Here is a 15,072-nt window from a genome sequence, read left to right on the forward strand (position 1 = left end):
GGGGCGGGGGTTAGGTTTAGGCAGGAGAAGGGGGTTAGGGAGCAGGGACAGAAAGGTTAGGAACCTGGGAGCTAGGGTTAGGTTTTGGCACTTAGAAGGGGGGGTTAGGGTTAGGCATCAAGTGGGGAGGGTTAGGTTTAGGCAACAGGAAAGGGAAGGTAATGCACCAAGCCGGGATGGTAAGGGTTAGGCACCACCAGGGAGGGTTAGGGTTAGGCACCACCAGGTAGGGTTAGAGTTAGGCACCATCAGAGAGGGTTAGGGTTAGGCACCACCAGGGAGGGTTAGGGTTAGGCACCTACAAGGGAGGGTTAGGGTAAGGCACCAAGGCAGGAGGGTTAGGGTTAGGCACCACCAGGGAGGGTTAGAGTTAAGCACGTACAAGGGAGGATTAGAGTTAGGGGGATTAATGGGGGGGTCTGTCAGGATTCTGATGGACGGGATGCGGCTGTTGGTGTACTGACTGATGGCATCCTTTCCATCGGCAAATCGTACTGAACCCGCTGAGGAGAAGTGGAACCTATGTGTTACTTTCATGATGAGTTTTAAACAAGATAAATAATTGTAAACTGTTAACGCTTCAAGTTCTCTAAACATCAACTGTTCCAATATTTTAAAATACAGAAGTTTGCATTCCAAAAGATTAGAGATGAGCGGGTTCGGTTCCTCTGAATCCGAACCCGCCCGAACTTCATGTTTTTTTTTTAACGGGTCCGAGCGACTCGGATCTTCCCGCCTTGCTCGGTTAACCCGAGCGCGCCCGAACGTCATCATCCCGCTGTCGGATTCTCGCGAGGCTCGGATTCTATCGCGAGACTCGGATTCTATATAAGGAGCCGCGCGTCGCCGCCATTTTCACACATGCATTGAGAGTCATAGGGAGAGGACGTGGCTGGCGTCCTCTCCGTTTAGAGAAGAGAGAGACACAGTAGAGACGACAGAGACACAGTAGTAGTAATTTTGGGGAGCATTATTAGGAGGAGTACTACTATACTACTTGCTGAAGTGATATAGATTAGATAGTGTGACTGTAAGTGTATTGTATTATCTGACTTGTGGGGGAGACACTGACAGTGGGGAGCAGTTAGAGTCTGAGAGCAGGACTCAGGAGTACATATAACGTACAGTGCACACTTTTGCTGCCAGAGTCAGTGCCACACTGCCATTGTTTGTGACCACACTGACCACCAGTATAATAATATATTTTGTGATTGTCTGCTTAGGACTCGGAGTACTAGTTGCAAGTTGCAACGTGAGTGACCTGACCACCAGTTTAATAATCAATCACCACCAGTTTAATATATATATATATATATATATATATATATAATTGTATATAATATATATATATATATAATATTGTATACCACCTACCCGTGTTTTTTTTTTTTTTTTTCATTCTTCTTTATACATACTACTATAGTAGCTTACTGTAGCAGTCTGCGGTGCTGCTGACCTGACAGTGTCCAGCAGGTCCGTCATCAGTCATTACATAATAAATATATATAGTACCTGTCCGGCTGCAGTACTAGTGATATTATATTGATTTCATCTCATTATCAATAATTTATCATCCAGTCTAGACTCTATATTAGCAGCAGACACAGTACGTTAGTCCACGGCTGTAGCTACCTCTGTGTCGGCACTCGGCAGTCCATCCATAATTGTATACCACCTACCCGTGTTTTTTTTTTTTTTTCTTTCTTCTTTGTACATACTACTATAGTATAGTAGCTTACTGTAGCAGTCTGCGGTGCTGCTGAGCTGACAGTGTCCAGCAGGTCCGTCATCAGTCATCATTACCTAATAAATATATTATCTACCTGTCCGGCTGCAGTACTAGTGATATTATATATACATACATATATATATTGATTTCATCTCATTATCAATCATCCAGTCTATATTAGCAGCAGACACAGTACGTTAGTCCACGGCTGTAGCTACCTCTGTGTCGGCACTCGGCAGTCCATCCATAATTGTATACCACCTACCCGTGGTTTTTTTTTTCTTTCTTCTTTGTACATACTACTATAGTATAGTAGCTTACTGTAGCAGTCTGCGGTGCTGCTGAGCTGACAGTGTCCAGCAGGTCCGTCATCAGTCATCATTACCTAATAAATATATTATCTACCTGTCCGGCTACAGTACTAGTGATATTATATATACATACATATATATATTGATTTCATCTCATTATCAATCATCCAGTCTATATTAGCAGCAGACACAGTACGTTAGTCCACGGCTGTAGCTACCTCTGTGTCGGCACTCGGCAGTCCATCCATAATTGTATACCACCTACCCGTGGTTTTTTTTTTTCTTTCTTCTTTGTACATACTACTATAGTATAGTAGCTTACTGTAGCAGTCTGCGGTGCTGCTGAGCTGACAGTGTCCAGCAGGTCCGTCATCAGTCATCATTACCTAATAAATATATTATCTACCTGTCCGGCTGCAGTACTAGTGATATTATATATACATACATATATATATTGATTTCATCTCATTATCAATCATCCAGTCTATATTAGCAGCAGACACAGTACGTTAGTCCACGGCTGTAGCTACCTCTGTGTCGGCACTCGGCAGTCCATCCATAATTGTATACCACCTACCTGTGGTTTTTTTTTTCTTTCTTCTTTGTACATACTACTATAGTATAGTAGCTTACTGTAGCAGTCTGCGGTGCTGCTGAGCTGACAGTGTCCAGCAGGTCCGTCATCAGTCATCATTACCTAATAAATATATTATCTACCTGTCCGGCTGCAGTACTAGTGATATTATATATACATACATATATATATTGATTTCATCTCATTATCAATCATCCAGTCTATATTAGCAGCAGACACAGTACGTTAGTCCACGGCTGTAGCTACCTCTGTGTCGGCACTCGGCAGTCCATCCATAATTGTATACCACCTACCCGTGGTTTTTTTTTTCTTTCTTCTTTGTACATACTACTATAGTATAGTAGCTTACTGTAGCAGTCTGCGGTGCTGCTGAGCTGACAGTGTCCAGCAGGTCTGTCATCAGTCATCATTACCTAATAAATATATTATCTACCTGTCCGGCTGCAGTACTAGTGATATTATATATACATACATATATATATTGATTTCATCTCATTATCAATCATCCAGTCTATATTAGCAGCAGACACAGTACGTTAGTCCACGGCTGTAGCTACCTCTGTGTCGGCACTCGGCAGTCCATCCATAATTGTATACCACCTACCCGTGGTTTTTTTTTTCTTTCTTCTTTGTACATACTACTATAGTATAGTAGCTTACTGTAGCAGTCTGCGGTGCTGCTGAGCTGACAGTGTCCAGCAGGTCCGTCATCAGTCATCATTACCTAATAAATATATTATCTACCTGTCCGGCTGCAGTACTAGTGATATTATATATACATACATATATATATTGATTTCATCTCATTATCAATCATCCAGTCTATATTAGCAGCAGACACAGTACGTTAGTCCACGGCTGTAGCTACCTCTGTGTCGGCACTCGGCAGTCCATCCATAATTGTATACCACCTACCCGTGTTTTTTTTTTTTCTTTCTTCTTTGTACATACTACTATAGTATAGTAGCTTACTGTAGCAGTCTGCGGTGCTGCTGAGCTGACAGTGTCCAGCAGGTCCGTCATCAGTCATCATTACCTAATAAATATATTATCTACCTGTCCGGCTGCAGTACTAGTGATATTATATATACATACATATATATATTGATTTCATCTCATTATCAATCATCCAGTCTATATTAGCAGCAGACATAGTACGGTAGTCCACGGCTGTAGCTACCTCTGTGTCGGCACTCGGCAGTCCATCCATAAGTATACTAGTATCCATCCATCTCCATTGTTTACCTGAGGTGCCTTTTAGTTGTGCCTATTAAAATATGGAGAACAAAAATGTTGAGGTTCCAAAATTAGGGAAAGATCAAGAGCCACTTCCACCTCGTGCTGAAGCTGCTGCCACTAGTCATGGCCGAGACGATGAAATTCCAGCAACGTCGTCTGCCAAGGCCGATGCCCAATGTCATAGTACAGAGCATGTCAAATCCAAAACACCAAATATCAGTAAAAAAAGGACTCCAAAACCTAAAATAAAATTGTCGGAGAAGAAGCGTAAACTTGCCAATATGCCATTTACCACACGGAGTGGCAAGGAACGGCTGAGGCCCTGGCCTATGTTCATGGCTAGTGGTTCAGCTTCACATGAGGATGGAAGCACTCAGCCTCTCGCTAGAAAACTGAAAAGACTCAAGCTGGCAAAAGCACCACAAAGAACTGTGCGTTCTTCGAAATCCCAAATCCACAAGGAGAGTCCAATTGTGTCGGTTGCGATGCCTGACCTTCCCAACACTGGATGTGAAGAGCATGCGCCTTCCACCATTTGCACGCCCCCTGCAAGTGCTGGAAGGAGCACCCGCAGTCCAGTTCCTGATAGTCAGATTGAAGATGTCAGTGTTGAAGTACACCAGGATGAGGAGAATATGGGTGTTGCTGGCGCTGGGGAGGAAATTGACCAGGAGGATTCTGATGGTGAGGTGGTTTGTTTAAGTCAGGCACCCGGGGAGACACCTGTTGTCCGTGGTAGGAATATGGCCGTTGACATGCCTGGTGAAAATACCAAAAAAATCAGCTCTTCAGTGTGGAGGTATTTCAACAGAAATGCGGACAACAGGTGTCAAGCCGTGTGTTGCCTTTGTCAAGCTGTAATAAGTAGGGGTAAGGACGTTAACCACCTCGGAACATCCTCCCTTATACGTCACCTGCAGCGCATTCATAATAAGTCAGTGACAAGTTCAAAAACTTTGGGTGACAGCGGAAGCAGTCCACTGACCAGTAAATCCCTTCCTCTTGTAACCAAGCTCACGCAAACCACCCCACCAACTCCCTCAGTGTCAATTTCCTCCTTCCCCAGGAATGCCAATAGTCCTGCAGGCCATGTCACTGGCAATTCTGACAAGTCCTCTCCTGCCTGGGATTCCTCCGATGCATCCTTGCGTGTAACGCCTACTGCTGCTGGCGCTGCTGTTGTTGCTGCTGGGAGTCGATGGTCATCCCAGAGGGGAAGTCGGAAGACCACTTGTACTACTTCCAGTAAGCAATTGACTGTCCAACAGTCCTTTGCGAGGAAGATGAAATATCACAGCAGTCATCCTGCTGCAAAGCGGATAACTGAGGCCTTGACAACTATGTTGGTGTTAGACGTGCGTCCGGTATCCGCCGTTAGTTCACAGGGAACTAGACAATTTATTGAGGTAGTGTGCCCCCGTTACCAAATACCATCTAGGTTCCACTTCTCTAGGCAGGCGATACCGAAAATGTACACAGACCTCAGAAAAAGACTCACCAGTGTCCTAAAAAATGCAGCTGTACCCAATGTCCACTTAACCACGGACATGTGGACAAGTGGAGCAGGGCAGGGTCAGGACTATATGACTGTGACAGCCCACTGGGTAGATGTATGGACTCCCGCCGCAAGAACAGCAGCGGCGGCACCAGTAGCAGCATCTCGCAAACGCCAACTCTTTCCTAGGCAGGCTACGCTTTGTATCACCGCTTTCCAGAATACGCACACAGCTGAAAACCTCTTACGGCAACTGAGGAAGATCATCGCGGAATGGCTTACCCCAATTGGACTCTCCTGTGGATTTGTGGCATCGGACAACGCCAGCAATATTGTGTGTGCATTAAATATGGGCAAATTCCAGCACGTCCCATGTTTTGCACATACCTTGAATTTGGTGGTGCAGAATTTTTTTAAAAATGACAGGGGCGTGCAAGAGATGCTGTCGGTGGCCAGAAGAATTGCGGGACACTTTCGGCGTACAGGCACCACGTACAGAAGACTGGAGCACCACCAAAAACTACTGAACATGCCCTGCCATCATCTGAAGCAAGAAGTGGTAACGAGGTGGAATTCAACCCTCTGTATGCTTCAGAGGTTGGAGGAGCAGCAAAAGGCCATTCAAGCCTATACAATTGAGCACGATATAGGAGGTGGAATGCACCTGTCTCAAGTGCAGTGGAGAATGATTTCAACGTTGTGCAAGGTTCTGATGCCCTTTGAACTTGCCACACGTGAAGTCAGTTCAGACACTGCCAGCCTGAGTCAGGTCATTCCCCTCATCAGGCTTTTGCAGAAGAAGCTGGAGACATTGAAGGAGGAGCTAACACGGAGCGATTCCGCTAGGAATGTGGGACTTGTGGATGGAGCCCTTAATTCGCTTAACAAGGATTCACGGGTGGTCAATCTGTTGAAATCAGAGCACTACATTTTGGCCACCGTGCTCGATCCTAGATTTAAAGCCTACCTTGGATCTCTCTTTCCGGCAGACACAAGTCTGCTGGGGTTGAAAGACCTGCTGGTGAGAAAATTGTCAAGTCAAGCGGAACGCGACCTGTCAACATCTCCTCCTTCACATTCTCCCACAACTGGGGGTGCGAGGAAAAGGCTCAGAATTCCGAGCCCACCCGCTGGCGGTGATGCAGGGCAGTCTGGAGCGACTGCTGATGCTGACATCTGGTCCGGACTGAAGGACCTGACAACGATTACGGACATGTCGTCTACTGTCACTGCATATGATTCTCTCACCATTGAAAGAATGGTGGAGGATTATATGAGTGACCGCATCCAAGTAGGCACGTCACACAGTCCGTACTTCTACTGGCAGGAAAAAGAGGCAATTTGGAGGCCCTTGCACAAACTGGCTTTATTCTACCTAAGTTGCCCTCCCACAAGTGTGTACTCCGAAAGAGTGTTTAGTGCCGCCGCTCACCTTGTCAGCAATCGGCGTACGAGGTTACATCCAGAAAATGTGGAGAAGATGATGTTCATTAAAATGAATTATAATCAATTCCTCCGTGGAGACATTGACCAGCAGCAATTGCCTCCACAAAGTACACAGGGAGCTGAGATGGTGGATTCCAGTGGGGACGAATTGATAATCTGTGAGGAGGGGGATGTACACGGTGATATATATCGGAGGATGATGATGAGGTGGACATCTTGCCTCTGTAGAGCCAGTTTGTGCAAGGAGAGATTAATTGCTTCTTTTTTGGTGGGGGTCCAAACCAACCCGTCATTTCAGTCACAGTCGTGTGGCAGACCCTGTCACTGAAATGATGGGTTGGTTAAAGTGTGCATGTCCTGTTTATACAACATAAGGGTGGGTGGGAGGGCCCAAGGACAATTCCATCTTGCACCTCTTTTTTCTTTAATTTTTCTTTGCGTCATGTGCTGTTTGTGGAATGTTTTTTGGAAGGGCCATCCTGCGTGACACTGCAGTGCCACTCCTAGATGGGCCCGGTGTTTGTGTCGGCCACTAGGGTCGCTTATCTTACTCACACAGCTACCTCATTGCGCCTCTTTTTTTCTTTGCGTCATGTGCTGTTTGGGGAGGGTTTTTTGGAAGGGACATCCTGCGTGACACTGCAGTGCCACTCCTAGATGGGCCCGGTGTTTGTGTCGGCCACTAGGGTCGCTTATCTTACTCACACAGCTACCTCATTGCGCCTCTTTTTTTCTTTGCGTCATGTGCTGTTTGGGGAGGGTTTTTTGGAAGGGCCATCCTGCGTGACACTGCAGTGCCACTCCTAGATGGGCCCGGTGTTTGTGTCGGCCACTAGGGTCGCTTATCTTACTCACACAGCTACCTCATTGCGCCTCTTTTTTTCTTTGCGTCATGTGCTGTTTGGGGAGGGTTTTTTGGAAGGGACATCCTGCGTGACACTGCAGTGCCACTCCTAGATGGGCCCGGTGTTTGTGTCGGCCACTAGGGTCGCTTATCTTACTCACACAGCTACCTCATTGCGCCTCTTTTTTTCTTTGCGTCATGTGCTGTTTGGGGAGGGTTTTTTGGAAGGGCCATCCTGCGTGACACTGCAGTGCCACTCCTAGATGGGCCCGGTGTTTGTGTCGGCCACTAGGGTCGCTTATCTTACTCACACAGCTACCTCATTGCGCCTCTTTTTTTCTTTGCGTCATGTGCTGTTTGGGGAGGGTTTTTTGGAAGGGCCATCCTGCGTGACACTGCAGTGCCACTCCTAGATGGGCCCGGTGTTTGTGTCGGCCACTAGGGTCGCTTATCTTACTCACACAGCTACCTCATTGCGCCTCTTTTTTTCTTTGCGTCATGTGCTGTTTGGGGAGGGTTTTTTGGAAGGGACATCCTGCGTGACACTGCAGTGCCACTCCTAGATGGGCCCGGTGTTTGTGTCGGCCACTAGGGTCGCTTAGCTTAGTCATCCAGCAACCTAGGTGCAAATTTTAGGACTAAAAATAATATTGTGAGGTGTGAGGTATTCAGAATAGACTGAAAATGAGTGTAAATTATGGTTTTTGAGGTTAATAATACTTTGGGATCAAAATGACCCCCAAATTCTATGATTTAAGCTGTTTTTTAGTGTTTTTAAAAAAAAAACACCCGAATCCAAAACACACCCGAATCCGACCAAAAAAATTCAGTGAGGTTTTGCCAAAACGCGGTCGAACCCAAAACACGGCCGCGGAACCGAACCCAAAACCAAAACACAAAACCCGAAAAATTTCCGGCGCTCATCTCTACAAAAGATACTGTTCCATGGCATGTGCCCATTGCGATTGGCGTGCATACGCAGTTGCCCACTAATCATTTAACTGCGTAAACATCGATATTACGTACATCTCTGAATCAGCCAGAGTCTGTGACTGTTACAGGGGATCCTGTCAGCATCTCAGCTGTTGGAATACCCGCAGTTGAAATGCCGATGCCGAAATCCTGACACTACTTGGAATGCCAGCGCCGGCATCCAGACAAGGTTCAGAAACCCAACGCTGAGATCCCGACAACCGGGGCCGCCGCAGAGGTAAGCCGGGAGGGGGGCTAGGTTTAGGCTGTGGATGGAGAGGGTTAGGTTTAGGTGCCACTGGGGGGGGGGGGTTAGGGTTAGGCTGCGTGGTGTGGGGGGTTAGGTTTAGGCTGTGGGTAGGGAGGGTTAGGGGGGCATTGGGGAAAGGTAAGTATACTAAACCTTTCCCCTATCAGGATTACCAGCATCGGGAAGCCACTGTTGGAATTTTGACTGCCGGCATCTTGAATGCAGGCATTTCATACCCAATGCTGTTACAGGGCTGCAGGAACCAGCAAAGGACTATGATGAGCGATTACAGTAGTTTATTGATATTTTAATCAGCATCTGCTTTAATCTCATTATGATCCACTGCATTTAAACTAAATTAATTATACATTTACTATATAACGCTGGAAACTGTCACACAATATTTCCATTGAATTTAACTTTAAATGAAATATTTTCCAACAGAATAATAAAGAATACCAGTTAAGTGTAAAGCCATTGACAGTACTTTCCAAGTACCAGTTATACATTTCATTATTTTAATACTGTTTTCCCCTGGGTTTACTATACTACTACAAGTCAAAGCAGGGTTATTAATCTTGGTGAATATTAGGATTAAAGAATATTCTTGTCAAATTGATATATAACTGAGATGACATATGTCATTTTATGACATCATTGACACTGTGTGATATATGCAACTATCTATTCTTCATTTGTGTCACAGTCATGCTTCCAAATGGATTTTTTTAAATGTTAGTAATCATCTACTGTAGGTCTGTGAGCAGTAGTGCACTTTACTTGTACATGTTTTCCAGTTACATGATTACTTTTCCAGTCCTCTGTGTGCATCCATGATCATTACAGTAGTTAAACATTGCTCATTTTCCACTGTACCTCTATGGAGTATAAGAGAGAAAATTGGAAATGTTGGAGTCCATGAGGAACTGGCAATCTGACCTTCCCTCAGGAAGTTTAAATAGCATTTTGCAGACATTGCAAAATATTGAATCCCCCCTCTCCCCCTCCCACACCCCCCCTCCTGGGTGGCATGGTACTATTGAAAATATTTGTTAATTTGGAATGGTGATAACAAGTTATAAAAGAGCAAAACATTTGCTAATGATGTTAGTGCTATGCAGCCAACAACAGGGACCCAGCTTGCTCTCTCATGCAGTCCCCGTTCCATTATTCATTACAGAGAAAGAAGGTGGTGACTAGTTCCTATAGTGCTTAACTGACAGTTTTCTTATTTGTAGAATAGTTCTGGCCAGCTATAATCTAACTTGGAGATTTGTCACTTTATTAGGAAACTGTTTCTTATGCAGAAATATGCTTAAAGATCAAAATATATGTTTGTGTTAGATGTGTAGCTAATTATGCCAGATGAGAACTCACTATGCTGCTTATAGATTAGTGTTTGCTAAATCTGAGGTACAGATACAGTAACTAGTCACTAGGGACCACTGTATGAGTGATGGACATCAAAGCTGAAAGTGCTGTGAAGGCTGTGTAGGCTGACGAGATCCGGGGGCCGGAAGCGGAAGTGATGGAAGAGATGAGCGCACACGTGTGAGAGGAGGCCGGGAGTCAGGAAGCGGCGATGGGCTAAGCGGGCTGCGGGCTGCGTACAGCAGAGCAGGCAGCAGAAGGATGGTTGCTGCAGCCGCTGCTGTGTGTGTGCTGCCGCTGCTGTGTGTGTGGGAGTGCGTGAGATTGTGTGAGTGTGAGGGCACTGCCGGGCCGTTGCTGCTACCGTGGCTTGTGAAGTGAGTGAGCAAGTAAGTGTGTGAGGGCGACGTTTACGTGTGTGTGAAAGTGTGTGAAAAGTGTGTGAAAATGGGAAGTGTGAGGGCAGCTGCTGCTGGGTGTGTGAGTGTGTGCTGCTGTGGGTGAAAAAGTGTGTGAGTGCTTCTGCTTCTGCAAGGTGAGAGTGTGCTGCTAGGGGAGAGAAAGTTGTGAGAGCTTCTGCTGCTGCTGGGTGAGTGTGTGTGCGCTGCTGCAGCCACAGCCTGTGTGCGAGAGATCTGCGGACTGCAAAGTAGGTGCCGGAAGCCGGGTGCACGGCAGCAAGTGAGAAGGAGGGGCAGAGAGCTGGAGCAACTGCATGGAGGAGGAGCAGTGACGCAGGAGAGGACCCACTCATATAAGTATTGATTACCTACTTCTTTGTGTATGTGATTGAATTGGCTATTTCTGCTGTGTTGTGAAAATTGACTCTTCACAGCTAGGTCATAGTCAATATAGTATTGCATAGTTTTGTAATGTTTTGCATTGTTCTTCGGAAGGTAATAGGGAGTTAGAGTTTTCAAACAAATGGGGGGGCCGTGATTGAGAGTCTCACTCAGTGCGTGTCGCGCAAGATGTATGCGCACCTGGAGCAGCCGACCCAGTGCGAATACATATGCACGAGATGTGTGCGAATGGTTGCCCTGGAAGCCCAGGTAACTGATCTAGAGCAGACCATTACGCAACTGAGGGATATTCATAATCTCAAGCAAAGTTTAGACAAAACGGTGGAGGAGTTGCAGGGGGGGACACCGGTAGACGAGGATAATCAGGTAGCCAGCTGGGTCACTGTTAGAAGGAAGAAAAAGAGGGGGAGGCATGACATCTCTGAGCTATCAAACCTGAACAAATTTGCCCAATTGGACGAAGATTCAGTGGATGATAGCAAGGAAATGACGAATTTGGAGGAGACTGTTCCCTCTAGCAACTGGAGAAGTGGTCCCTCTGGCTCAGAAGAGATGAAAGTTAGAGAGGCACCCAGGCAGATGGCAGTGGTAGGGGACTCATCAGGAAGGCAGATAGGTCAATCTGCTACCGGGATCAGGTATGGCACATCGCGGACCGAGTAGAGAGATTGTTGGGAGGGGCTGGGAACAACCTGGCAGTCTTGGTGCACGTTGGCACCAACAACAAAGTTAGTGGTAGGTGGGATGTCCTTAAGAAAGATTATAGGGACTTAGGACAGAAACTAAAAGAATGGACATCTAAGGTAATATTCTCCAAAATATTATCAGTGCCACACACTAGCCCAGAGAGGCAGAGGGAGATCAGGGAGGTAAATGTGTGGCTTAGAGACTGGTGTAGGAAGGAGGGGTTTGTGTTCCTGGAACACTGGGCGGACTTCTCAGTCAGGCGCCATCTTTTTTGTCGCTATGGATTGCACCTGAATGAGGAGGGGGCTGCAGTGCTGGGGGGAAGGATGGTTAGTAGGTTGGAGGAGATTTTAAACTAGGAGCCTGGGGGGAGGGTTTAGCTAGAAACTATGGGTCACGCATGAGAATACTAAGGATGGTAGTGAGCTAAATGGGGGTGGAGAAGGGGGGAGGGAAAGAGCAACCTGGCAAGGGTATTTACATGGGTTCTAAAAAGGGTATTAACAAAGGTATTGCCAAAACATTAACTAACAACAATTATGTGTCATCATTACAGCATATAGAAAATGATGTACGGAGCATAAGGGAAAATACTTATGTCGGTGCGGAGAGTTTAGACGGAAACATTGGGTTGACCAAAGAGAAGAGTAAGGTGGGCAGTATTAAGTTTGGTGGGGTGGAGAGCGAGAGGGACAGTCAGTAAGAGTAACTCTAGGGAGGCACTAGTAAACCATGATAGGATACCTTTAAAAAAACAAACGGACAAGGGAACCGCTAAACTAAAATGTATGCTTGCAAATGCAAGAAGCCTAGCAGGTAAAATGGGGGAATTGGAATTGTTAGCATCAAAGGCTGAGTAAGATATTATACTGTAGGTATTACAGAAACATGGTGGGATGACTCTCACGACTGGGTTGCAAAGTTGGAGGGGTATTCTTTTCAAGAGGGACAGGGCAAGCAAAAGAGGAGGAGCTGTATTTATGTTAAACCATCTCTTAAACCATACTTAAAGGAGGTTATTTATGAGGGGACTGATGATAATGTGGAGTCACTATGGGTTGAAATCTCAAGTGGGGGTATTGATGCAAAAAAACTAGTCATAGGCACATGCTACAAACAGACAGATATTAGCATACACCGTGGCGGAACTAGCAAGCGGTGGGCCCAGGTGTGACAAAATGCTTTGGGCCCTCCCCATCCCATCAAAGTCCACCCCCTCACTCCTGGAGAGGATCTGGTGAGGGGGACATGCTCAGGGCCAGGGAAATGGATACCTAGCAACAGTGCCGTAACTAGACATTTTAGCGCTGTGTGCAAGAAACGGCATTGGAGCCCCCATGTAAAACAGGGGCAGTGCGTGCCGTAGGCGCACGCAAAAAATATAGGGGTGTGGCCACAAAATAATACCAATTCATAGAACGGTGCACAGTAGTCTCCTTTATACACATTACGGCAGACAGTCCTTCTTTTTTTACACATTACGGCAGACAGCATCCCCTTTTTTACACATAACGGCAGACAGCGTCCCCTTTTTTACATATTACAGCAGACAGTCCCCCTTTTTTACACTTTACGGCAGACAGCGTCCCCTTTTTACATATTACGGCAGACAGAGTCCACTTTTTTACACATTACAGCAGACAGTCCCCCTTTTTTTACACTTTACAGCAGACGGCGTCCCCTTTTTTTACACATTACAGCAGACAGTACCCCTTTTTTTACACATTACGGCAGACAGCGGGCCCTTTTTACACATTACGGCAGACAGCATCCCCTTTTTTACACATTATGGCAGACAGCGTCCCCTTTTGACACGTTACGGCAGACAGCGTCCCCTTTTTTACACATTACGGCAGACAGCATCTTCTTTTTACACATTACGGCAGACAGCATCCCCTTTTTACACATAACGGCAGACAGCATCCCCTTTTTACACATTACAGCAGACAGCGTCCCCTTTTTACACATTAAGGCAGACAGCGCCCCCTTTTTACACATTACGGCAGACAGTGTCCCCATTTTACACATTAAGGCAGCCAGTATATATACATTGTGGCAGACAGACAGAATATATAGATAGATAAATAGATAGACAGACAGATAGATAGAAAGAAAAGATTATACTTACTGTCTCCGCTGGCAGTTAGGCACCTCGGTGCAGCTTGATGGCAGATGATGATCCCGGGTAGGGGAGAAGAAGGAGGAGGGAGGTGGAGGAGGGAGCCGCAGCAGCGCAGTGTAATTTGTGGAGGCACTGCTGCTGCTGTCCCTCTCCTTCACCATAGGCTGTCCTCCATCACTGTAAATGCTGGGATGCACTTCCCAGCATTCACAGTGGTGGAGGGCAGCCTATGGTGAAGGAGAGGGACAGCAGCAGCGCCTCCACCAATTATACTGCACTGCTGCGGCTCCCTCCCCCACCTCCCTCCTCCTCCTTCGCCCCGTGGTGCAGAGCTCCTCTCTTTGGCGGGCAGCGGACAGTGGCATGTAATGAGTCAGTTTGACTCATTACATGCTGCGCTGGCTTTGGGCACCTGGACAGTGGCAGGCCCCAGTGCAAGGCACTGCTTGCACTGGCGGTAGTTCTGCCACTGAGCATAAATGAGGAAGAACAACTCTTGCAGCAAATCAAAAGGGCTGCGGGATTGGGGGACATCCTAGTTATTGGGGATTTTAATTATCCTGATATAAATTGGACTAACAATTCATGTGTTAAAGCTAAGGGCAACAGGTTCTTAAATATGTTAAAGGATCACTACTTGCCTCAATTAGTCGAGGACCCAACTAGGGGTAAAACTACTCTAGATCTAGTAATTACTTATAATGTGGACATTATATCAAACACTAAAGTTGGAGAGACTTTGGGTAACTGTGATCACTATATGATCACATTCGACATAAGTTTTAGGAAAAATAGCTATGAGGGTTCAACCAAAACATTTAACTTTAGGAAGGCTTATTTCAGTATGCTGAGATGTGCACTTAATGACTTTGAGTGGGAAGTTTTGTTTCATAGCAAGAGCACTTTGAAAATGTGGGATGCTTTAAAAGGGTTGCTAGATAGCAATAATCACAAATTTATTCCCATAGACAGTAAAAGCAGGAGTACTAAACTCAAACCAATGTCGCTTAACAAGAAGGTCAAGGCAGAAATGGATAAAAAGAAGCGTGCTTTCAAAGCATTTAAATCTAATGGAATGGAGGAGTCATTCCAGTATTAAAAGGAATGCAATAAAAAAAGCAAAAAAGCAATAAGAGCAGCTAAAATGGAAACAAAAAGCGAATCGCTATAGAGAGTAAAAACAATCCTAAAAAGTTTTTTAAATACAT

Source organism: Pseudophryne corroboree, chromosome 6 (assembly GCF_028390025.1).
Source record: "Pseudophryne corroboree isolate aPseCor3 chromosome 6, aPseCor3.hap2, whole genome shotgun sequence".
NCBI lineage: Eukaryota > Metazoa > Chordata > Amphibia > Anura > Myobatrachidae > Pseudophryne > Pseudophryne corroboree.